Below are 25,548 nucleotides of genomic sequence, written 5' to 3'. Positions count from 1 at the left end.
TGTCATAAAATTCTAAGCTATTGTTACAGTAAAACATAGTTTCTAGTACAATTTTAATGAGCAAATACTAACATGTGACTCATCCTGGTGCGTTATCTTCCATGAAATCCCTCTCATTGGAGTGGAACATATATGGGTATCTGTAACAAAAGGAAATTATAAATTAGTATCAGCTTTAAAATGGGGAATATTTTTTGGCAATTGAAATTAATGTGATGTGTTTTATGTCAAATTTTAAATCAGCGACACTTAATTTACAATTACTATCAATTCTAATTAAAAAATGCCACATTCCAATCCAAATTTTAATAAAAGAAATTGATTTAAGACCAAATTTGTCATAAAATTCTAAGCTATTGTTACAGTAAAACATAGTTTCAAGTACAATTTTAATGAGCAAATACTAACATGTGACTCATCCTGGTGTGTTATCTTCCATGAAATCCCTCTCATTGGAGTGGAACATATATGGGTATCTGTAACAAAAGGAAACTAGATATCATTGAGATGGGAGCCATCTCTGTGGGCCCCGCTGTGAATAATGTGCATTAAAAAATTGTATCTTTACCATAGGACATGGGTTTGTCAACTGAAATCAAAGTTTTTGACCTTGACCTTTGACCTAGGAAGTTGTAAATAAATTATGACACACCCTTTGGTGTTGGTTTATAAACATGTCAAGTATAAACTTTGAAATCATAACGGTTCTCAAGATATAGAGCGGACACGATCTTCACCACAGGACACAGGGTTGTCAACTGAAACCAAAGTTTTTGACCTTGAACTTTGCCCTAGACAGTCGTTCATAAATTATGACACACCCTCTGATGTTGGTACATATACATGTCAAGTATAAACTTTGAAATCATAACGGTTCTCAAGATATAAAGCGGACACGCTCTTCACCAAAGGACATTAGGTTGTCAACTGAAACCAAAGTTTTTGACCTTGAACTTTGCCCTAGGCAGTCGTTCATAAATTATGACACACCCTCTGGTGTTGGTTCATATACATGTCAAGTATAAAGTATGAAATCATAATGGTTCTCTAGATATGGAGCGGACACAAAGTGTTACGGACGGACGGACAGACGGACGGACGGACAGACTGATCACTATAGGGCGACCCGCCTTTGGCGGGGCCCTAATTATAAATTAGTATCAGCTTTAAAATGGGGAATATTTTTTGGCTATTGAAATTAATGTGATGTGTTTTATGTCAAATTTTAAATCAGCGACACTTAATTTACAATTACTATCAATTCTAATTCAAAAATGCTGCATTCGAATTGAAATTTTAATAAAAGAAATTGATTTAAGACCAAATTTGTCATAAAATTCTAAGCTATTGTTACAGTAAAACATAGTTTCCAGTACAATTTTAATGAGCAAATACTAACATGTGACTCATCCTGGTGCGTTATCTTCCATGAAATCCCTCTCGTTGGAGTGGAACATATATGGGTATCTGTAACAAAACGAAATTATAAATTAGTATCAGCTTTAAAATGGGGAAGTTTTTTTGGCTATTGAAATTATTGTGATGTGTTTTATGTCAAATTTTAAATCAGCGACACTAAATTTACAATTACTATCAATTGTAATTAAAAAATGCAGCATTCGAATCGAAATTTTAATAAAAGAAATAGATTAAAGACCAAATTTGTCATAAAATTCTAAGCTATTGTTACAGTAAAACATAGTTTCAAGTACAATTTTAATGAGCAAATACTAACATGTGACTCATCCTGGTGCGTTATCTAACATGAAATCCCTCTTGTTGGAGTGGAACATATATGGGTATCTGTAACAAAACGAAATTATAAATTAGTATCAGCTTTAAAATGGGGAATATTTTTTGGCTATTGAAATTAATGTGATGTGTTTTATGTCAAATTTTAAATCAGCGACACTTAATTTACAATTACTATCAATTCTAATTAAAAAATGCCACATTCCAATCCAAATTTTAATAAAAGAAATTGATTTAAGACCAAATTTGTCATAAAATTCTAAGCTATTGTTACAGTAAAACATAGTTTCAAGTACAATTTTAATGAGCAAATACTAACATGTGACTCATCCTGGTGTGTTATCTTCCATGAAATCCCTCTCATTGGAGTGGAACATATATGGGTATCTGTAACAAAAGGAAACTAGATATCATTGAGATGGGAGCCATCTCTGTGGGCCCCGCTGTGAATAATGTGCATTAAAAAATTGTATCTTTACCATAGGACATGGGTTTGTCAACTGAAATCAAAGTTTTTGACCTTGACCTTTGACCTAGGAAGTTGTAAATAAATTATGACACACCCTTTGGTGTTGGTTTATAAACATGTCAAGTATAAACTTTGAAATCATAACGGTTCTCAAGATATAGAGCGGACACGATCTTCACCACAGGACACAGGGTTGTCAACTGAAACCAAAGTTTTTGACCTTGAACTTTGCCCTAGACAGTCGTTCATAAATTATGACACACCCTCTGGTGTTGGTACATATACATGTCAAGTATAAACTTTGAAATCATAACGGTTCTCAAGATATAAAGCGGACACGCTCTTCACCAAAGGACATTAGGTTGTCAACTGAAACCAAAGTTTTTGACCTTGAACTTTGCCCTAGGCAGTCGTTCATAAATTATGACACACCCTCTGGTGTTGGTTCATATACATGTCAAGTATAAAGTATGAAATCATAATGGTTCTCTAGATATGGAGCGGACACAAAGTGTTACGGACGGACGGACGGACAGACGGACGGACGGACAGACTGATCACTATAGGGCGACCCGCCTTTGGCGGGGCCCTAATTATAAATTAGTATCAGCTTTAAAATGGGGAATATTTTTTGGCTATTGAAATTAATGTGATGTGTTTTATGTCAAATTTTAAATCAGCGACACTTAATTTACAATTACTATCAAATCTAATTAAAAAATTGATTTAAGACCAAATTTGTCATAAAATTCTAAGCTATTGTTACAGTAAAACATCGTTTCAAGTACAATTTTAATGAGCAAATACTAACATGTGACTCATCCTGATGCTTTATCTTCCATGAAATCCCTCTCGTTGGAGTTGAACATATATGGTTATCTGTAACAAAAGGAAATTATAAATTAGTATCAGCTTTAAAATGGGGAAGTTTTTTTGGCTATTGAAATTAATGTGATGTGTTTTATGTCAAATTTTAAATCAGCGACACTTAATTTACAATTACTATCAATTCTTATTAAAAAATGCCGCATTCGAATCGAAATTTTAATAAAAGAAATTGATTTAAGACCAAATTTGTCATAAAATTCTAAGCTATTGTTACAGTAAAACATAGCTTCAAGTACAATTTTAATGAGCAAATACTAACATGTGACTCATCCTGGTGCGTTATCTTCCATGAAATCCCTCTCGTTGGAGTGGAACATATATGGGTATCTGTAACAAAATGAAATTATAAATTAGTATCAGCTTAATAATGGGGAAGTTTTTTTGGCTATTGAAACTAATGTGATGGGTTTTATGTCAAATTTTAAATCAGTGACACTTAATTTACAATTACTATCAATCCTAATTTAAAAATGCCGCATTCGAATCCAAATTTTAATAAAAGAAATTGATTCAAGACCAAATTTGTCATAAAATTCTAAGCTATTGTTACAGTAAAACATAGTTTCAAGTACAATTTTAATGAGCAAATACTAACATGTGACTCATCCTGGTGCGTTATCTTCCATGAAATCCCTCTCGTTGGAGTGGAACATATATGGGTATCTGTAACAAAAGGAAATTATAAATTAGTATCAGCTTTAAAATGGGGAATATTTTTTGGCTATTGAAATTAATGTGATGTGTTTTATGTCAAATTTTAAATCAGCGACACTTAATTTACAATTACTATCAATTCTAATTAAAAAATGCCGCATTCAAATCGAAATTTTAATAAAAGAAATTGATTTAAGACCAAATTTGTCATAAAATTCTAAGCTATTGTTACAGTAAAACATAGTTTCAAGTACAATTTTAATGAGCAAATACTAACATGTGACTCATCCTGGTGATTTTTCTTCCATGAAATCCCTCTCGTTGGAGTGGAACATATATGGGTATCTGTAACAAAAGAGAATTATAAATTAGTATCAGCTTTAAAATGGGGAAGTTTTTTTGGCTATTGAAATTAATGTAATGGGTTTTATGTCAAATTTTAAATCAGCGACACTTAATTTACAATTACTATCAATTCTAATTTAAAAATGCAGCATTCGAATCCAAATTTTAATAAAAGAAATTGATTTAAGAACAAATTTGTCATAAAATTCTAAGCTATTGTTACAGTAAAACATAGTTTCAAGTACAATTTTAATGAGCAAATACTAACATGTGACTCATCCTGGTGCGTTATCTTCCATGAAATCCCTCTCGTTGGAGTGGAACATATATGGGTATCTGTAACAAAAGGAAATTATAAATTAGTATCAGCTTTAAAATGGGGAATATTTTTTGGCTATTGAAATTAATGTGATGTGTTTTATGTCAAATTTTAAATCAGCGACACTTAATTTACAATTACTATCAATTCTAATTAAAAAATGCCGCATTCAAATCGAAATTTTAATAAAAGAAATTGATTTAAGACCAAATTTGTCATAAAATTCTAAGCTATTGTTACAGTAAAACATAGTTTCAAGTACAATTTTAATGAGCAAATACTAACATGTGACTCATCCTGGTGCGTTATCTTCCATGAAATCCCTCTCGTTGGAGTGGAACATATATGGGTATCTGTAACAAAAGAGAATTATAAATTAGTATCAGCTTTAATATGGGGAAGTTTTTTTGGCTATTGAAATTAATGTGATGGGTTTTATGTCAAATTTTAAATCAGCGACACTTAATTTACAATTACTATCAATTCTCATTTAAAAATGCAGCATTCGAATCCAAATTTTAATAAAAGAAATTGATTTAAGACCAAATTTGTCATAAAATTCTAAGCTATTGTTACAGTAAAACATAGCTTCAAGTACAATTTTAATGAGCAAATACTAACATGTGACTCATCCTGGTGCGTTATCTTCCATGAAATCCCTCTCGTTGGAGTGGAACATATATGGGTATCTGTAACAAAATGAAATTATAAATTAGTATCAGCTTAATAATGGGGAAGTTTTTTTGGCTATTGAAACTAATGTGATGGGTTTTATGTCAAATTTTAAATCAGCGACACTTAATTTACAATTACTATCAATTCTAATTAAAAAATGCCGCATTCGAATCCAAATTTTAATAAAAGAAATTGATTTAAGACCAAATTTGTCATAAAATTCTAAGCTATTGTTACAGTAAAACATAGTTTTAAGTACAATTTTAATGAGCAAATACTAACATGTGACTCATCCTGGTGCGTTATCTTCCATGAAATCCCTCTCGTTGGAGTGGAACATATATGGGTATCTGTAACAAAAGGAAATTATAAATTAGTATCAGCTTTAAAATGGGGAATATTTTTTGGCTATTGAAATTAATGTGATGTGTTTTATGTCAAATTTTAAATCAGCGACACTTAATTTACAATTACTATCAATTCTAATTAAAAAATGCCGCATTCAAATCGAAATTTTAATAAAAGAAATTGATTTAAGACCAAATTTGTCATAAAATTCTAAGCTATTGTTACAGTAAAACATAGTTTCAAGTACAATTTTAATGAGCAAATACTAACATGTGACTCATCCTGGTGCGTTATCTTCCATGAAATCCCTCTCGTTGGAGTGGAACATATATGGGTATCTGTAACAAAAGAGAATTATAAATTAGTATCAGCTTTAAAATGGGGAAGTTTTTTTGGCTATTGAAATTAATGTGATGGGTTTTATGTCAAATTTTAAATCAGCGACACTTAATTTACAATTACTATCAATTCTAATTTCAAAATGCAGCATTCGAATCCAAATTTTAATAAAAGAAATTGATTTAAGAACAAATTTGTCATAAAATTCTAAGCTATTGTTACAGTAAAACATAGTTTCAAGTACAATTTTAATGAGCAAATACTAACATGTGACTCATCCTGGTGCGTTATCTTCCATGAAATCCCTCTCGTTGGAGTGGAACATATATGGGTATCTGTAACAAAAGGAAATTATAAATTAGTATCCGCTTTAAAATGGGGAATATTTTTTGGCTATTGAAATTAATGTGATGTGTTTTATGTCAAATTTTAAATCAGCGACACTTAATTTACAATTACTATCAATTCTAATTAAAAAATGCCGCATTCAAATCGAGATTTTAATAAAAGAAATTGATTTAAGACCAAATTTGTCATAAAATTCTAAGCTATTGTTACAGTAAAACATAGTTTCAAGTACAATTTTAATGAGCAAATACTAACATGTGACTCATCCTGGTGCGTTATCTTCCATGAAATCCCTCTCGTTGGAGTGGAACATATATGGGTATCTGTAACAAAAGGAAATTATAAATTAGTAATCAGCTTTAAAATGGGGAAGATTTTTTGGCTATTGAAATTAATGTGATGTGTTTTATGTCAAAGGAGTAGGTTCAGTAAGACCCCTTTTTGGCCCCAAAATATAGCAGTTTTACAAAATTTTTAAAATGTAAACCTTTAGTTATTTATTGGACAGTAGAATGCTTCTGCTACATAAATATGGGCTGTTTTTGACAATACAATGCACATATATCCGGTACTAGCACCATTAAGTCGTGCTAAATTACTGAAATCCTCATAATTCTAGCATTTTAGTTAAATTTTAGACGGTTTTCGTGTAATACGAAAGTGGCCGCATTCGTGTTCATCCTTAATATTGAAATGTAAGTTGTATTTTATGATAATACATAACATATATAAAGGTTGAGGATGAACACGGATGCGGCCACTTTCATTTTTACCAAAAACCATCTGAAAAGTGACATTTTTCGGCATATTAGGTAGATTTTTCATATTTGAGCTTGAATCGGATCGTTTTTAATGACTAAATCTGTTAAAATCTTTCACATAAACTAATCAATTCAAATAAAATAGACACTTAAGTGTTTAAAAAGTGGTCAAAATCTTTCGTCAGATGAACCTGAAATATGAGGCCAAATTCGGTCCTTACCGGACCTACTCCTTTTAAATCAGCGACACTTAATTTACAATTACTATCAATTGTAATTAAAAAATGCCGTATTCGAATCGAAATTTTAATAAAAGAAATTGATTTAAGACCAAATTTGTCATAAAATTCTAAGCTATTGTTACAGTAAAACATAGTTTCAAGTACAATTTTAATGAGCAAATACTAACATGTGACTCATCCTGGTGCGTTATCTTCCATGAAATCCCTCTCCTTGGAGTGGAACATATATGGGTATCTGTAACAAAAGGAAATTATAAATTAGTATCAGCTTTAAAATGGGGAAGTTTTTTTGGCTATTGAAATTAATGTGATGTGTTTTATGTCAAAGGAGTAGGTTCAGTAAGACCCCTTTTTGGCCCCAAAATATAGCAGTTTTACAAAATTGTTAAAATGTAAACCTTTAGTAATTTATTGGACAGTAGAATGCTTCTGCTACATAAATATGGGCTGTTTTTGACAATACAATGCACATATATCCGGTACTAGCACCATTAAGTCGTGCTAAATTACTGAAATCCTCATAATTCTAGCATTTTAGTTAAATTTTAGACGGTTTTCGTGTAAAACGAAAGTGGCTGCATTCGTGTTCATCCTTAATATTGAAATGTAAGTTGTATTTTATGATAATACATAACATATATAAAGGTTGAGGATGAACACGGATGCGGCCACTTTCATTTTTACCAAAAACCATCTGAAAAGTGACATTTTTCGGCATATTAGGTAGATTTTTCATATTTGAGCTTGAATCGGATCGTTTTTAATGACTAAATCTGTTAAAATCTTTCACATAAACTAATCAATTCAAATAAAATAGACACTTAAGTGTTTAAAAAGTGGTCAAAATCTTTCGTCAGTTGAACCTGAAATATGAGGCCAAATTCGGTCCTCACCAGACCTACTCCTTTTAAATCAGCGACACTTAATTTACAATTACTATCAATTCTAATTAAAAAATGCCGCATTCGAATCGAAATTTTAATAAAAGAAATTGATTTAAGACCAAATTTGTCATAAAATTCTAAGCTATTGTTACAGCAAAACATAGTTTCAAGTACAATTTTAATGAGCAAATACTAACATGTGACTCATCCTGGTGCGTTATCTTCCATGAAATCCCTCTCGTTGGAGTTGAACATATATGGGTATCTGTAACAAAATGAAATTATAAATTAGTATCAGCTTAATAATGGGGAAGTTTTTTTGGCTATTGAAATTAATGTGATGGGTTTTATGTCAAATTTTAAATCAGCGACACTTAATTTATAATTACTATCAATTCTAATTTAAAAATGCAGCATTCGAATCCAAATTTTAATAAAAGAAATTGATTTAAGACCAAATTTGTCATAAAATTCTAAGCTATTGTTACAGTAAAACATAGTTTCAAGTACAATTTTAATGAGCAAATACTAACATGTGACTCATCCTGGTGCGTTATCTTCCATGAAATCCCTCTCGTTGGAGTGGAACATATATGGGTATCTGTAACAAAAGGAAATTATAAATTAGTATCAGCTTTAAAATGGGAAAGATTTTTTGGCTATTGAAATTAATGTGATGTGTTTTATGTCAAATTTTAAATCAGCGACACTTAATTTACAATTACTATCAACTCTAATTAAAAAATGCCACATTCGAATCGAAATTTTAATAAAAGAAATTGATTTAAGAACAAATTTGTCATAAAATTCTAAGCTATTGTTACAGTAAAACATAGTTTCAAGTACAATTTTAATGAGCAAATACTAACATGTGACTCATCCTGGTGCGTTATCTTCCATGAAATCTCTCTCGTTGGAGTGGAACATATATGGGTATCTGTAACAAAAGGAAATTATAAATTAGTATCAGCTTTAAAATGGGGAAGTTTTTTTGGCTATTGAAATTAATGTGATGATGTTTTATGTCAAATTTTAAATCAGCGACACTTAATTTACAATTACTATCAATTGTAATTAAAAAATGCCGCATTCGAATCGAAATTTTAATAAAAGAAATTGATTTAAGACCCAATTTGTCATAATATTCTAAGCTATTGTTACAGTAAAACATAGTTTCAAGTACAATTTTAATGAGCAAATACTAACATGTGACTCATCCTGGTGCGTTATCTTCCATGAAATCCCTCTTGTTGGAGTTGAACATATATGGGTATCTGTAACAAAAGGAAATTATAAATTAGTATCAGCTTAATAATGGGGAAGTTTTTTTGGCTATTGAAATTAATGTGATGGGTTTTATGTCAAATTTTAAATCAGCGACACTTAATTTATAATGACTATCAATTCTAATTTAAAAATGCAGCATTAGAATCCAAATTTTAATAAAAGAAATTGATTTAAGAACAAATTTGTCATAAAATTCTAAGCTATTGTTACAGTAAAACATAGTTTCAAGTACAATTTTAATGAGCAAATACTAACATGTGACTCATCCTGGTGCGTTATCTTCCATGAAATCCCTCTCGTTGGAGTGGAACATATATGGGTATCTGTAACAAAAGGAAATTATAAATTAGTATCAGCTTTAAAATGGGGAATATTTTTTGGCTATTGAAATTAATGTGATGTGTTTTATGTCAAATTTTAAATCAGCGACACTAAATTAACAATTACTATCAATTCTAATTAAAAAATGCCGCATTCGAATCCAAATTTTAATAAAAGAAATTGATTTAAGACCAAATTTGTCATAAAATTCTAAGCTATTGTTACAGTAAAACATAGTTTCAAGTACAATTTTAATGAGCAAATACTAACATGTGACTCATCCTGGTGCGTTATCTTCCATGAAATCCCTCTCGTTGGAGTGGAACATATATGGGTATCTGTAACAAAAGGAAATTATAAATTAGTAATCAGCTTTAAAATGGGGAAGATTTTTGGGCTATTGAAATTAATGTGATGTGTTTTATGTCAAAGGAGTAGGTTCAGTAAGACCCCTTTTTGGCCCCAAAATATAGCAGTTTTACAAAATTGTTAAAATGTAAACCTTTAGTAATTTATTGGACAGTAGAATGCTTCTGCTACATAAATATGGGCTGTTTTTGACAATACAATGCACATATATCCGGTACTAGCACCATTAAGTCGTGCTAAATTACTGAAATCCTCATAATTCTAGCATTTTAGTTAAATTTTAGACGGTTTTCGTGTAATACGAAAGTGGCCGCATTCGTGTTCATCCTTAATATTGAAATGTAAGTTGTATTTTATGATAATACATAACATATATAAAGGTTGAGGATGAACACGGATGCGGCCACTTTCATTTTTACCAAAAACCATCTGAAAAGTGACATTTTTCGGCATATTAGGTAGATTTTTCATATTTGAGCTTGAATCGGATCGTTTTTAATGACTAAATCTGTTAAAATCTTTCACATAAACTAATCAATTCAAATAAAATAGACACTTAAGTGTTTAAAAAGTGGTCAAAATCTTTCGTCAGATGAACCTGAAATATGAGGCCAAATTCGGTCCTTACCGGACCTACTCCTTTTAAATCAGCGACACTTAATTTACAATTACTATCAATTGTAATTAAAAAATGCCGTATTCGAATCGAAATTTTAATAAAAGAAATTGATTTAAGACCAAATTTGTCATAAAATTCTAAGCTATTGTTACAGTAAAACATAGTTTCAAGTACAATTTTAATGAGCAAATACTAACATGTGACTCATCCTGGTGCGTTATCTTCCATGAAATCCCTCTCCTTGGAGTGGAACATATATGGGTATCTGTAACAAAAGGAAATTATAAATTAGTATCAGCTTTAAAATGGGGAAGTTTTTTTGGCTATTGAAATTAATGTGATGTGTTTTATGTCAAATTTTAAATCAGCGACACTTAATTTACAATTACTATCAATTCTAATTAAAAAATGCCGCATTCGAATCCAAATTTTAATAAAAGAAATTGATTTAAGACCAAATTGGTCATAAAATTCTAAGCTATTGTTACAGTAAAACATAGTTTCAAGTACAATTTTAATGAGCAAATACTAACATGTGACTCATCCTGGTGCGTTATCTTCCATGAAATCCCTCTCGTTGGAGTGGAACATATATGGGTATCTGTAACAAAAGGAAATTATAAATTAGTATCAGCTTTAAAATGGGAAAGATTTTTTGGGTATTGAAATTAATGTGATGTGTTTTATGTCAAATTTTAAATCAGTGACACTTAATTTACAATTACTATCAATTCTAATTAAAAAATGCCACATTCGAATCGAAATTTTAATAAAAGAAATTGATTTAAGACCAAATTTGTCATAAAATTCTAAGCTATTGTTACAGTAAAACATAGTTTCAAGTACAATTTTAATGAGCAAATACTAACATGCGACTCATCCTGGTGCGTTATCTTCCATGAAATCCCTCTCGTTGGAGTGGAACATATATGGGTATCTGTAACAAAAGGAAATTATAAATTAGTATCAGCTTTAAAATGGGGAACTTTTTTTGGCTATTGAAATTAATGTGATGTGTTTTATGTCAAATTTTAAATCAGCGACACTTAATTTACAATTACTATCAATTCTAATTAAAAAATGCTGCATTCGAATCGAAATTTTAATAAAAGAAATTGATTTAAGACCAAATTTGTCATAAAATTCTAAGCTATTGTTACAGTAAAACATAGTTTCATGTACAATTTTAATGAGCAAATACTAACATGTGACTCATCCTGGTGCGTTATCTTCCATGAAATCCCTCTCGTTGGAGTGGAACATATATGGGTATCTGTAACAAAAGGAAATTATAAATTAGTATCAGCTTTAAAATGGGGAAGTTTTTTTGGCTATTGAAATTAATGTGATGTGTTTTATGTCAAATTTTAAATCAGCGACACTTAATTTACAATTACTATCAATTCTAATTAAAAAATGCCGCATTCGAATCCAAATTTTAATAAAAGAAATTGATTTAAGACCCAATTTGTCATAAAATTCTAAGCTATTGTTACAGTAAAACATAGTTTCAAGTACAATTTTAATGAGCAAATACTAACATGTGACTCATCCTGGTGCGTTATCTTCCATGAAATCCCTCTCCTTGGAGTGGAACATATATGGGTATCTGTAACAAAAGGAAATTATAAATTAGTATCAGCTTTAAAATGGGGAAGTTTTTTTGGCTATTGAAATTAATGTGATGTGTTTTATGTCAAATTTTAAATCAGCGACACTTAATTTACAATTACTATCAATTCTAATTAAAAAATGCCGCATTCGAATCCAAATTTTAATAAAAGAAATTGATTTAAGACCAAATTGGTCATAAAATTCTAAGCTATTGTTACAGTAAAACATAGTTTCAAGTACAATTTTAATGAGCAAATACTAACATGTGACTCATCCTGGTGCGTTATCTTCCATGAAATCCCTCTCGTTGGAGTGGAACATATATGGGTATCTGTAACAAAAGGAAATTATAAATTAGTATCAGCTTTAAAATGGGAAAGATTTTTTGGGTATTGAAATTAATGTGATGTGTTTTATGTCAAATTTTAAATCAGTGACACTTAATTTACAATTACTATCAATTCTAATTAAACCAGGTGCTCCGCAGGGCGCAGCTTTATACGACCGCAGAGGTCGAACCATGAACAGTTGGGGCAAGTATGGACAAAACATTCAAGCATGATACAGCTCTGAATTTGGATTGTGATCAAATTTTTGACATTACATGGTTTTTTTTTACACAAAACAAATGCCAAGATTTTACAAATCAATTAAAGATTTCTTCTTCAAACTTTTTAAATCTAAAATTAAATAGTTGACACAGCATAGGTTTCTGACATAGAATGAATGTGGTCTAATGAACTTAAAAGGTTTTTTTTGCCTTTGAGCAAATCACTATGCTGTTGAATATTAATCCTCTCAAAAAAATGTTTGAAGAAATTTTCTTTTTATTTATGAAATCTGAAATGAGAAAAATTTAACCCCCCCCTTTTTTTTTTCACATCCCCGTTTCCCTTTTTCAAAACTGATATCAATTCAAATTTCTAATGGAGTTTGCAACAATAACTACTCATTTAAATACATCATAAAATATTAAGATGTAAAAAAACTGCTTGTTATCACTGAATGGTAAAGATTATTTAAATTTATCAGTTGGTAGTAAAAAGTGTATATACATTGTATATTGTATATAACAAAGATTTAAGTTGATTCTGGACAAAGAAAGATAACTCCAATTAAAAAAAATTCTTGCTATTGCACAAATAGGATATTTCTTGCTTACTATTCTGGACAAAGAAAGATAACTCTAATTAAAAAAAAATTTGCTATTTCACAATATTGTGCAATTAGATATTTCTTGCCATTGCACAATACTGTGCAATTGAAAAGACTTGCTATTGCACAATACTTAATATAATAATTTTAGATCCTGATTTGGACCAACTTGAAAACTGGGCCCATAATCAAAAATCTAAGTACATGTTTAGATTCAGCATATCAAAGAGGCCCAAGAATTCAATTTTTGTTAAAATCAAACTTAGTTTAATTTTGGACCCTTTGGACTTTAATGTAGAATTTGAAATTTGAAAACAGGACCAAAAATGAAGAATCTACATACACAGTTAGATTTGGCATATCAAAGAACCCCAAGGATTCAATTTTTGATGAAATCAAACAAAGTTTAATTTTGGACCCTTTGGACCTTAATGTAGACCAATTTGAAAACTGGACCAAAAAAACTTCAATAATCAAGAATCTAAGTACATTTTTAGATTCAACATATCAAAGAACCCAACCGATTCAATTCAATTTTGATGAAATCAAACAAAGTTTAATTTTGGACCCTTTGGGCCCCTTTTTCCTAAACTGTTGGGACCAAAACTCCAAAAATCAATACCAACCTTCCTTTTATGGTCATAAGCCTTGTGTTTAAATTTCATAGATTTGTATTTACTTATACTAACATTATAGTGCGAAAACCAAGAAAAATGCTTATTTGGGTCCCTTTTTGGCCCCTAATTCCTAATCTGTTGGGTCCTAAACTCCCAAAATAAATACCAACCTTCCTTTTGTGGTCATAAACATTGTGTTTAAATTTCATAGATTTCCATTTACTTAACCTAAGGTTATTGTGCAAAAACCAAGAAAAATGCTTATTTGGGCCCTTTATTGGCCCCTTATTCCTAAACTATTGAAACCAAAACTCCCAAAATCAATCCCAATCTTTCTTTTGTGGTCATAAACCTTGTGTCAAAATTTCATAGATTTCTATTAACTTAAACTAAAGTTATGGTGCGAAAACCAAGAAAATGCTTATTTGGGCCCTTTTTGGCCCCTTATTCTTAAAATGTTGGGACCAAAACTCCCAAAATCAATACCAACCTTCCTTTTATGGTCATAAACCTTGTGTTAAAATTTCATAGATTTCTATTCACTTTTACTAAAGTTAGAGTGCGAAAACTAAAAGTATTCGGACGCCAGACGACGACGACGACGACGACGACGACGCAGACGCCAACGTGATAGCAATATACGACGAAAATTTTTTCAAAATTTGCGGTCGTATAAAAATGCCACATTCGAATCGAAATTTTAATAAAAGAAATTGATTTAAGACCAAATTTGTCATAAAATTCTAAGCTATTGTTACAGTAAAACATAGTTTCAAGTACAATTTTAATGAGCAAATACTAACATGTGACTCATCCTGGTGCGTTATCTTCCATGAAATCCCTCTCGTTGGAGTGGAACATATATGGGTATCTGTAACAAAAGGAAATTATAAATTAGTATCAGCTTTAAAATGGGAAAGATTTTTTGGCTATTGAAATTAATGTGATGTGTTTTATGTCAAATTTTAAATCAGCGACACTTAATTTACAATTACGATCAATTCTTATTAAAAAATGCCACATTGGAATCGAAATTTTAATAAAAGAAATTGATTTAAGACCAAATTTGTCATAAAATTCTAAGCTATTGTTACAGTAAAACATAGTTTCAAGTACAATTTTAATGAGCAAATACTAACATGCGACTCATCCTGGTGCGTTATCTTCCATGAAATCCCTCTCGTTGGAGTGGAACATATATGGGTATCTGTAACAAAAGGAAATTATAAATTAGTATCAGCTTTAAAATGGGGAACTTTTTTTGGCTATTGAAATTAATGTGATGTGTTTTATGTCAAATTTTAAATCAGCGACACTTAATTTACAATTACTATCAATTCTAATTAAAAAATGCTGCATTCGAATCGAAATTTTAATAAAAGAAATTGATTTAAGACCAAATTTGTCATAAAATTCTAAGCTATTGTTACAGTAAAACATAGTTTCATGTACAATTTTAATGAGCAAATACTAACATGTGACTCATCCTGGTGCGTTATCTTCCATGAAATCCCTCTCGTTGGAGTGGAACATATATGGGTATCTGTAACAAAAGGAAATTATAAATTAGTATCAGCTTTAAAATGGGGAAGTTTTTTTGGCTATTGAAATTAATGTGATGTGTTTTATGTCAAATTTTAAATCAGCGACACTTAATTTACAATTACTATCAATTCTAATTAAAAAATGCCGCATTCGAATCCAAATTTTAATAAAAGAAATTGATTTAAGACCCAATTTGTCATAAAATTCTAAGCTATTGTTACAGTAAAACATAGTTTCAAGTACAATTTTAATGAGCAAATACTAACATGTGACTCATCCTGGTGCGTTATCTTCCATGAAATCTCTCTCGTTGGAGTGGAACATATATGGGTATCTGTAACAAAAGGAAATTATAAATTAGTATCAGCTTTAAAATGGGAAAGATTTTTTGGCTATTGAAATTAATGTGATCTGATTTATGTCAAATTTTAAATCAGCGACACTTAATTTACATTTACTATCAATTCTAATTAAAAAATGCCGCATTCGAATCGAAATTTTAATAAAAGAAATTGATTTAAGACCAAATTTGTCATAAAATACTAAGCTATTGTTACAGTAAAACATAGTTTCAAGTACAATTTTAATGAGCAAATACTAACATGTGACTCATCCTGGTGCGTTATCTTCCATGAAATCCCTCTCGTTGGAGTGGAACATATATGGGTATCTGTAACAAAAGGAAATTATAAATTAGTATCAGCTTTAAAATGGGGAATATTTTTTGGCTATTGAAATTAATGTGATGTGTTTTATGTCAAATTTTAAATCAGCGACACTTAATTTACATTTACTATCAATTCTAATTAAAAAATGCCGCATTCGAATCGAAATTTTAATAAAAGAAATTGATTTAAGACCAAATTTGTCATAAAATTCTAAGCTATTGTTACAGTAAAACATAGTTTCAAGTACAATTTTAATGAGCAAATACTAACATGTGACTCATCCTGGTGTGTTATCTTCCATGAAATCCCTCTCGTTGGAGTGGAACATATATGGGTATCTGTAACAAAAGGAAATTATAAATTAGTATCAGCTTTAAAATGGGGAATATTTTTTGGCTATTGAAATTAATGTGATGTGTTTTATGTCAAATTTTAAATCAGCGACACTAAATTAACAATTACTATCAATTCTAATTAAAAAATGCCGCATTCGAATCGTAATTTTAATAAAAGAAATTGATTTAAGACCAAATTTGTCATAAAATTCTAAGCTATTGTTACAGTAAAACATAGTTTCAAGTACAATTTTAATGAGCAAATACTAACATGTGACTCATCCTGGTGCGTTATCTTTCATGAAATCCCTCTCGTTGGAGTGGAACATATATGGGTATCTGTAACAAAAGGAAATTATAAATTAGTATCAGCTTTAAAATGGGAAAGTTTTTTTGGCTATTGAAATTAATGTGATGTGTTTTATGTCAAATTTTAAATCAGCGACACTAAATTAACAATTACTATCAATTCTAATTAAAAAATGCCGCATTTGAATCGAAATTTTAATAAAAAAATTGATTTAAGACCAAATTTGCCATAAAATTCTAAGCTATTGTTACAGTAAAACATAGTTTCAAGTACAATTTTAATGAGCAAATACTAACATGCGACTCATCCTGGTGCGTTATCTTCCATGAAATCCCTCTCGTCGGAGTGGAACATATATGGGTATCTGTAACAAAAGGAAATTATAAATTAGTATCAGCTTTAAAATGGGGAATATTTTTTGGCTATTGAAATTAATGTGATGTGTTTTATGTCAAATTTTAAATCAGCGACACTAAATTAACAATTACTATCAATTCTAATTAAAAAATGCCGCATTCGAATTGAAATTTTAATAAAAGAAATTGATTTAAGACCAAATTTGTCATAAAATTCTAAGCTATTGTTACAGTAAAACATAGTTTCAAGTACAATTTTAATGAGCAAATACTAACATGTGACTCATCCTGGTGCGTTATCTTCCATGTAATCCCTCTCGGAGTGGAACATATATGGGTATCTGTAACAAAAGGAAATTATAAATTAGTATCAGCTTTAAAATGGGGAAGTTTTTTTGGCTATTGAAATTAATGTGATGTGTTTTATGTCAAATTTTAAATCAGCCACACTTTATTTACAATTACTATTAATTGTTATTAAAAAATGCCGCATTCGAATCGAAATTTTAATAAAAGAAATTGATTTAAGACCAAATTTGTCATAAATTTCTAAGCTATTGTTACAGTAAAACATAGTTTCAAGTACAATTTTAATGAGCAAATACTAACATGTGACTCATCCTGGTGCTTTATCTTCCATGAAATCCCTCTCGTTGGAGTGGAACATATATGGGTATCTGTAACAAAAGGAAATTATAAATTAGTATCAGCTTTAAAATGGGGAAGTTTTTTTGGCTATTGAAATTAAAAAAAAATATAAAACAACACGTTTAATAATTTATTGCGTCCGAAGCGCTTTTCTGGATTTACCTTCATCAGGAACGCTCAAAGCCAAACATTTGAAATCCGAAGATGTATAAGTACCGAAAATCGTTGAAGAGCTATATGTTAAAAATACCTAAAATAAATAGACAAATTCATCTAAAGCCAACTTTGCCTGAGGGAGTTGAAACCTTAGTTTCATAATAATTTCAAAATTTATAAACGGACAATTTTAGTAAAGTTTGTTTAATCATGTCAGTACCGAAGCACTGACTACTGAGCTGATGATACCCTCGGGGACTGATAGTCCACCAGCAGAGGTATCGACCCAGTGATGTAAAAATATAAAACAACACGTTTAATAATTTATTGCGTCCGAAGCGCTTTTCTGGATTTACCTTCATCAGGAACACTCAAAGCCAAACATTTGAAATCCGAAGATGTATAAGTACCGAAAATCGTTGAAGAGCTATATGTTAAAAATACCTAAAATAAATAGACAAATTCATCTAAAGCCAACTTTGCCTGAGGTGTGTTTTATGTCAAATTTTAAATCAGCGACACTAAATTAACAATTACTATCAATTCTAATTAAAAAATGCCGCATTTGAATCGAAATTTTAATAAAAGAAATTGATTTAAGACCAAATTTGTCATAAAATTCTAAGCTATTGTTACAGTAAAACATAGTTTCAAGTACAATTTTAATGAGCAAATACTAACATGTGACTCATCCTGGTGCGTTATCTTCCATGAAATCCCTTTCGTTGGAGTGGAACATATATGGGTATCTGTAACAAAAGGAAATTATAAATTAGTATCAGCTTTAAAATGGGGAATATTTTTTGGCTATTGAAATAGGTTGAAGTTGCGCCTTTTTGTAACAGTAATTTGGCAAACAAATCATATCATTAACTGTAACAGTTTCTTTTGAATAACGGTAACAAGCAAAATTCAAAATTCATAACATGACGTTGACCTTCGATCTTGATCTCAATTTCAAGGTCATAGGTCAGTGAACTCAAAACGGAAGGTCAATCACTTGTATGGTTGTGGAGAAATACTGATTTGAAATACATAAGGGGAGAAAACTCCTATAAGGGTTAACCAAAACACTTTGACTGAAATAGGTTGAAGTTGCGCCTTATTGTAAACAGTTATTTGGCAAACATATATCATTTACTGTCACAGTTTCTGTGGAATAATGATAACAAGCAAAATTTAAATTTAAAACATGACCTTGACCTTTGACCTTGACTTGGATTTTCTTCAAATGGACCAAAAACTTCATATCAAAAGACTGTAGACGTATGAATTTATCCAACAAATCGCCTATATTAAATTTTCAAAGATGTCTTCTGATCACTCAAGTCAAAATAAACCAAATTATTCTCAAGAGTAGACGAACAATTTGGTGAAAACAGTTTGCTAAAATCTTTTACGGTTTTAGAGATATAGCGATAACAAGAAAAAGGGAACGCGGGGAGATAACTCCTATAAGAATAAGTGTTCGGTCACACAGGGTGAGTTTTGATACCCTATTACTGTACAACATCATTGGCCAAAAAATCCATTCAATATGTTGCAAGACAAAAAAGCATCTCAGACGGCAGAAGAAAAAAAATAATCAGAAGAAAAACAAAAGGTCTTTCCACGAAAAGTGGAAAGACCTAATTCTAATGACCAAATACTAACTATGCGACTCATCCTGGTGTGTTACCTGCAATTTATACAAAGTATTAGAAAAGTATTGTTTTCACCCCTTTTTGGCCCCCAATTCTAAGCAGTTTGGGCCATAACCACCTAAATCAATTCAAACCTTCCTTTCTAAAATAGAACCTTGTGGCACAATTTCAAAAAGATCTATACACTTACACAAATTATTGTCTCGAAACTAGAAAAATACCTATTTTGACCCCTTTTGGGCCCCTTGTTTCTAAACTATTGAGACAAAAACTCCCAAAATCAATTCCTTTACTGGTTATAAACCTTATGTTAAAATTCTATTGATTTCTATTTACTTATTCATAAGTTATTATGCAGAAACCATCTGTCTTTGGACAACGCTGAAAACGAAGTGATATCAATATACAACCAATTTTTTTTAAATTTTGGCAGTCATTTAAAAAGGAGCGGTCATAATAGCTGTATCATAAGCATTTTAACCAATTCTCCATATTTGTAATTAAGACAATAGAAGAAATTGATTCAACTGAAAAAACAAAACTTACTTTTAAATCTCTGAAATTTTCTTAAAGGTACAAGTTTTTATCATTAAACAAGAATGTGTCCAAAGTACACGGATGCCCCACTCGCACTATCCTTTACCATGTTCCATGGACCGTGAAACTGGGTAATAATCTAATTTGGCATTAAAATTAGAAAGATTATACTATAGGGAACATATGTACTAAGTTTCAAGTTGATTGGACTTCAATTTTATCAAAAACTACCTTGACCAAAAACTTTAACCTGAAACTCCCACTTTCATTTTCTATGTTTAGTGGACCGTGAAATTGGGGTAAAAAGTCTAATTTGGCTTTAAAATTAAAAAGATCATATCATAAGCAACAAGTTTACTAAGTTTCAAGTTGATTGGACTTCAGCTTCATCAAAAACTACCTTGACCAAAAACTTTAACCTGAACGGATGGACGAACGGAAGCACAGACGGATGGACGGACGAACGGAGCCACAGACCAGAAAACATAATGCCCCTCTACTATCGTAGGTGGGGCATAAAAAATCTTTTTTTTAAGGTAGTCGCTGAACCATGAAAATGAGGTCAAGGACATAAGACAATGTGACCAATGGAAACTTCGCAACATGATGCATCTATATACAAAGTATGAAGCATACAGGTCTTCCACCTTCTAATATATAAAGCTAACACCGCCACCAGATCAATATCCCTGTCAAATTTTCTGCTACAAAAGTTGCAGGATCGACAAAAATGATCTATTTTGTTTACAAACATGAACATAGTTTTTAAGGAAATACTTACATTATGACTTTGCTATCTGCCATGAATGTGTCTTCTTCCGTCAAGGAGGGCAACATAAATTAAAGAAATTTAACAAAAGCTCTTAATTATATCAGCTTTAAAGAGAAGCTATTTGCTGTTACAATTTTTCAGAATTTTTTACCAGTGAAAATACAGCCAATTATGAAAATCTATTTTGGTGCACCAGCCATTAGCCTTGCTATCAAATTTCACAAATTGGTAAATATTAAAATTAAATTTTCTAAACACTTAAAATTGACAAACTCATTTATACTCTGGAGAAACTATAATAAGTCTTGGGTCAAAGTCAATCCAATGTTTTAATGCATGAAAATTTATCAATGCAACTATCAAAAACATGATTTCATCATAACACATCAATATAGAGGTCAATAATGACTATGTTTTTTGAAGGAGCTAGTTCCAGTGGTCACTAGTCCCATTTAACTTGGATATTATGTCTAAAGTCTTTAGTCTAGGTGCAGTGTTTGTCTTCAGTCCAAGTGCAGTGTTTGTCTTCAGTCCAGGTGCAGTGTTTGTCTTCAGTCCAAGTGCACTGTTTGTCTTCAGTCCAAGTGCACTGTTTGTCTTCAGTCCAGGTGCAGTGTTTGTCTTCAGTCCAGGTGCAGTGTTTGTCTTCAGTCAAGGTGCAGTGTTTGTCTTCAGTCCAGTTGCAGTGTTTGTGCAATACATAGGATCTACAGAGAACAGATGAGTAAAATTATTTTTAATCAAAATTTTCTTCACAAATTTGTAATATATATGGTGTATGACTTAGAATACACTTAGAAGTTTAGTGTGCTTATAGGGATTCATGCGGTTACAACTTATTGTTAAAAGAAATGGCATCCAACATCATAACCAGTTTTTGGAAAAATGAAAAGTTATCTGTAATTGATGTAAGCACGACTATGGCTAATGTTATATTGGAAAAGTTTTTGATTTCTTTAAGTTATGTTATCATTTTAAAGAAATGCTGAAAAAAATGTTAATCAAAATTATATTCCAAGAAACAAGATTAAGAGAAGGCATACACATAAATTAGCTCATTTAAATACATATCTTAAATACCGAAATAAATATAATTAAAAAAAATCGTAACTAGTTTAATGCTTTAAAATGGACCTCCTCTGAATGTGATTAGTTATCTCCCTTGGCATACTTCATGAAAACAACTACCAGTCACTTTTCAATAACTTTTTTCATTTCATGGTGATTAAGGAATTGAAATACTGAAGGATTTTTCTTCAGTTAATACTTATATTTAAGTATCTTGTGATATGAATGATGCAACAAAAAACTAATCATCATGTATATATATATATGTTAATACTAATATTCTTAATTACCACACTTTTTTGTTATACATTACCTTTACATTGCTTTCTCTAAACCTTAGGTTGTTCAAATTTTCTGCTCTAGTTATTAGATTTCTGTAAAATATCAAATTTGCATATATATAAATATTGGAAAATAAAATTGAGAATGGAAATGGAGAATGTGCCAAAGAGACAACAACCCGACCATAGAGAAGACAACATCAAAAGGTTTGACCAACAGGTCTTCAATGCAGCGAGATATTCCCGCACCCGGAGGCGTCCTTCAGCTGGCCACTAAACAAATATATATACTAGTTCAGTGATAATGAACGCCATACTAAACTCCAAATTATACACAAGAAACTAAAATTAAAATAATACAAGACTAACAAAGGCCAGAGGCTCCTGACTTGGGACAGGCGCAAAAATGTGGCAGGGTTAAACATGTATATGAGATCTCAACCCTCCTCCTATACATCAAGCCAATGTAGAAAAGTAAACACATAACAATACGCACATTAAAACTCAATTCAAGAGAAGTCTGAATATATATTTTCTTTGGCCTTACAGTCATGGTTAAAATTAATATTAACAGAAACTTAATTATAAAAGTAAATTTACAGCTACACATCTCAAGAGAATATCACTTAAACATAATTTTCAAGCATCGTAAGGGAGGTAATCAAGTAATCAAACATATATATAACAGTATTCTTTAAATTTCAATTGGAATTAGATTACCTCCTTGACACTGCTTTTAAATTGTCTAAATTGTCATTTAACCAGAAAAACCCTTGTTTCCCCCTTTTTTGCCCCTCATTTATTGAAACAGTTACCACCCTTGTAGCAAGAACTTCAAAACTCTATTCCAGCCTTTCCTTTTAAGTAAGAAACCTTGTAGTATAATTTCAGAGAGATCCATACACTTAAACACAAATTATTGTCTGTAAACTAGAAAATGCTTCTTTTTGGCCCTTGTTTGCATGGCCCTTTATTCCTAAATGATCAGGAATATTAACCCCAACCAGACACTTAGCCTTCCCTTAACTATATGGAACCTTGTGGTACAATGTCAGAGAGATCCATACAGTTAAACATAAGTCCAGAATCTTTAAAATGAGACATCTCTCAATCCAAGTCGTAATTTGTAAAAAAAAAACATTAAATACAATGTGCTCTGGCTCACACCTAACAAGAAGCTAAAATCTTTCAAAAGGGAAAACCAATGCAACAGTCTAATCTATAAAAACAAGAGGCTCTCAAGAGCCTGAATCCCTCACTTGTTTTTCATCAATTTTTAAATGTTAGCAAAATTGATGAACAAATTGTGAAAAATTGTCTTTAAAGGGTAATAACTCCTTAGGGGTCAATTGACAATTTTTGTCATATTTTCTTTTTTGTAGACCTTACTTTGCTGAACATTGTTGCTGTTTACAGGTTATATCTATCTATAATAATATTCAAGATTATAACAAAAAAACTGCATAATTTCCTTATAACTTCAGTGGCAGCAACCCAAAAATGAGTTGTTCGATTCTTCCGAAAATTTCCGGTCCGATAGATCTTGACCAATTGAACAATTTTACCCCATGTCAGATGCTCTCAACAGTTTAATTTTGATATTTAAGAGAAAAACTGCATTTGACCCGTGTTTTATTTTAAGCCATGGCGGCCATGTTTGGTGATGGATCAATATTTCAGATACAATTTATATACTATAGTGCCTAACAAGATTTTGTGAGGTAGACGAAATTGACTTTAAAACGATCGTATTGACTTTTGATGTGCAGAAATAGGCAGATCGGACATATTTTGACTTTAGTTACTTACTTCTTAAGTTTGGGATTAATTGTAATCAACATATTCCAATGAGACTGAAAAATGCTTTTTTTTATTATGATAAATAATAATTTTACCTGCCGTAGTCGTGCGTAAAATATATTTCGGTATTTCTCTTACGAAAATGACTTGTTTAATGGAACAAAACGTATTATTTGTAAACTTTCTCTTTACTCTTCACAATTCTTACCTTTCATACCTTAACTTTCATTGATAAAACATAATATTGACTCGTCCAGTGTCCAGTTTGAAGGTCATTTTAGTTACCGGTCACATTCATGCACGTTCTAATTAATCAATAGTTATGTATGAAAAGCATAAACAAGTTTGAAGGTAAACTAATAACAACTTAATCCAATCAAATTGCCTACGATTCAATAACAATGACCAGTCCACATCATAAAAATGTATAGGGGTAAACTGGGTAGGGAGAAAATGTCAGATATATTAAGTTCATTATTTTGCAATAACGAGTAAAAATTTGTTAACCAATAGATTTGTTATAATTTCATAATCATGTCGTTATGTATTGGTATAGTTTTTGGATCTTTCATTAGCGTATTTAAGGCTGTAGAAAGTTTGGCCTTCAAAAGTCAACATAATCATTGACTTTATAAAGAAAATTCGCCTTTTTAAAACATTGAATGTTTCACAAATAATACGCGACAACAAAGCAAAATCATTTCTTAAAACACTGCAAAAAAAATAATTCTGATTGATGCAGTGGTATTGTCATAAATTGCACTGGAGTGAACAGTGGTACATCAAACGTTGAATTCCCTCACACAATGTTATCACACACTATAGATACGGTAAGGAACATTAAGTAAAATTTTGAAGGTATTTGGCCCAGAGGTTTCAGAGGAGAAGACGGATTTTTCTAGCATTCCACAGGGTCCGGTTTTCGGACCCATTCCCAACGGCAAAAACCCTACATTTTTCCCAATTTTGGGAGTAAAATGATCACAAAATTTATTTTCATCTTTATTATTCAGGACAGAGATGTTTGTTTTATTCAACAGCTAGCTTTATGTCAAAAATCGTCAACAAGTAATGTGTAAATTCAAGTTGAAACATATTGAATGACAAACAACATTTGACAAACAATGGCTGGAAGTGTGGGAAAATACTAAAACCAGATCAAATCCGGAAACGGACAAGTATATATAATTCCGGGTTTGTCAATCAAATACAGTTAATAACAAATGAAAAGAACCAAACATGTGACAGCTATCATAGCAACACTAAAATTGAAAAATAAAAGATATATATAAAAGAAAATAGAAACAGGATATATTTTATACAGAACTCAAAATATTTTAGTTCACAAATCTTCATGTCAAAATAAAACTAGAGGCTCTAAAGAGCCTGTGTCGCTCACCTTGGTCTGTGAATATTAAACAAT

At 30.8% G+C, this 25,548-nt stretch overlaps 1 long non-coding RNA gene across 50 annotated transcripts in view; it reads right to left on the bottom strand.

The window, feature by feature from the left end:
* LOC139492226 (uncharacterized) overlaps window positions 1–25,548 on the bottom strand; it is a 45,272-nt gene that overhangs the window by 4,474 nt on the left and 15,250 nt on the right. Inside the window, exons 2-37 of one of the 50 annotated variants that reach the window (XR_011656719.1) lie at window positions 22,358–22,418; window positions 20,986–21,961; window positions 18,706–18,773; window positions 17,830–17,897; window positions 17,497–17,561; window positions 17,161–17,228; window positions 16,826–16,893; window positions 16,490–16,557; window positions 16,154–16,221; window positions 15,818–15,885; window positions 15,482–15,549; window positions 15,146–15,213; window positions 11,490–11,557; window positions 11,154–11,221; window positions 10,818–10,885; window positions 9,903–9,970; window positions 9,567–9,634; window positions 9,231–9,298; window positions 8,894–8,961; window positions 8,558–8,625; window positions 8,222–8,289; window positions 7,308–7,375; window positions 6,393–6,460; window positions 6,057–6,124; window positions 5,721–5,788; window positions 5,385–5,452; window positions 5,049–5,116; window positions 4,713–4,780; window positions 4,377–4,444; window positions 3,705–3,772; window positions 3,369–3,436; window positions 2,072–2,139; window positions 1,736–1,803; window positions 1,400–1,467; window positions 409–476; window positions 73–140 (exon numbers count right to left, since the gene is read on the bottom strand). This is a non-coding gene — a long non-coding RNA (uncharacterized lncRNA). Of the gene's footprint in view, window positions 1–72; window positions 141–408; window positions 477–1,399; window positions 1,468–1,735; window positions 1,804–2,071; window positions 2,140–3,032; window positions 3,101–3,368; window positions 3,437–3,704; window positions 3,773–4,376; window positions 4,445–4,712; window positions 4,781–5,048; window positions 5,117–5,384; window positions 5,453–5,720; window positions 5,789–6,056; window positions 6,125–6,392; window positions 6,461–7,307; window positions 7,376–8,221; window positions 8,290–8,557; window positions 8,626–8,893; window positions 8,962–9,230; window positions 9,299–9,566; window positions 9,635–9,902; window positions 9,971–10,817; window positions 10,886–11,153; window positions 11,222–11,489; window positions 11,558–11,825; window positions 11,894–12,161; window positions 12,230–12,497; window positions 12,596–15,145; window positions 15,214–15,481; window positions 15,550–15,817; window positions 15,886–16,153; window positions 16,222–16,489; window positions 16,558–16,825; window positions 16,894–17,160; window positions 17,229–17,496; window positions 17,562–17,829; window positions 17,898–18,705; window positions 18,774–20,985; window positions 21,962–22,357; window positions 22,419–25,548 lie in introns of those variants that run through there. The other 49 variants (XR_011656729.1, XR_011656718.1, XR_011656739.1 and 46 more) reach the window with 49 other exon arrangements.

Source organism: Mytilus edulis, chromosome 10 (genome assembly GCF_963676685.1).
Source record: "Mytilus edulis chromosome 10, xbMytEdul2.2, whole genome shotgun sequence".
NCBI classification, from domain to species: domain Eukaryota; kingdom Metazoa; phylum Mollusca; class Bivalvia; order Mytilida; family Mytilidae; genus Mytilus; species Mytilus edulis.
This window is presented reverse-complemented; position numbering and strand designations above follow the sequence as displayed.